We start from the raw sequence: 1,174 nt of genomic DNA, 5'->3' as shown, positions 1-1,174 counted from the left end.
TGGTTTCACTTCTTTGTCCTGCTGCACTACTTCATTCTCAACACCAATTTCTTTAGTCAACTCTTGAGTTTGTTCGGGATTCACAACCTTTCCAGACCTTAAAGTGATTGCCTTTACCTGCTCCTTCCCTCTTTCCTGGCACTTCAATGTCACTAGGTAATGTACCAGGCTGACGATTTAGCAAGGCATTGGAAATTTGACCAATTTGATTTTCTAAGGTCTTGATAGAAATAACTTGACTCTTGCACATAAGCTTCAACTCCTCTAATTCAGATTTTTTATTGGCTTGTTGTAGCTGGAGTTGCTGTCTAAGTGCATATTATGGTTGTTGAAACCCATAGGGGTTGTATTGTTTAGCTGGGTACTACTGATAAGGTTGTTGGACCGTATTCTGAGCATTGCTCCAACTGAAATTAGGATGATTGTAGTTGTTGGGATGATAGATGGCTGGCGCTGGTTGCTGCGATCGCTGGAAGTTGCTCACAAATAGAGCTGATTCACTGTAAATTGTGCACTGATCAGTCTCATGGGCACCAGCACAAAGCTCACAGACACTTGCAATTTGATTTACTACATAATTAGCCAAAATGTCCACCTTCATCGTCAAAGCTTTAAGTTGGGGAGCGATAGCAGTAGCTGCATCCAACTCCAGAATTCCTGTGACTTTTCCCTCAGACAGTCTTTGGGAAGGATCCTAGTACTCATTAGCAGCCATCAGTTCAATAAGTTCATAAGCTTCATCGTAGCTCTTAGCCCACAAGGCTCCTCTTGATGCTGTATCAAGTATGGGTCTAGAAGTAGCACCCAATCTATTGTAGAAGCAATTAATAATCATCCAATCAGGCATGCCATGGTGTGGGCACTTTATTAGCATCTCCTTATATCGATCCCAAGCCTCACAAAGAGATTCCCCTATTTGCTGGGCAAACTGGGTTAGAGCATTCCTAATTGCAGTAGTCTTCGCCATGGGGAAGAATTTATTGAAAAACTTTTAGGCAAGATCCTCCCAAGTGGTGATCGATCCTGCTGGCAGAGAGTGTAACCAGCACTTAGCCTTGTCCCTCGGAGAGAATGGGAACAGACATAGCTTGATGCGTCTTCAGTCACATCATTGAACTTGAAAGTATCGCAGATCTTGATGAAATCCCTGATGTGCATGTTGGGGTCTTCAGTA

General features: G+C 43.0%; 1 non-coding gene across 1 annotated transcript; it reads left to right on the top strand.

Annotated features, from left to right (window-relative positions):
- The first annotated feature begins 845 nt into the window (after positions 1 to 845).
- On the top strand, positions 846 to 952 carry LOC141694239 (small nucleolar RNA R71). The gene has a single exon (XR_012563560.1). It is a non-coding gene; the product is annotated as a small nucleolar RNA R71 (small nucleolar RNA).
- Positions 953 to 1,174: the final 222 nt, after the last annotated feature.

The sequence above is a fragment of the Apium graveolens genome, chromosome 10, assembly GCF_009905375.1.
Source record: "Apium graveolens cultivar Ventura chromosome 10, ASM990537v1, whole genome shotgun sequence".
In the NCBI taxonomy this organism is placed as follows: domain Eukaryota; kingdom Viridiplantae; phylum Streptophyta; class Magnoliopsida; order Apiales; family Apiaceae; genus Apium; species Apium graveolens.
Note: the sequence above shows the minus strand (reverse complement) of the source record. Positions and strands in the feature narration are given on the sequence as shown.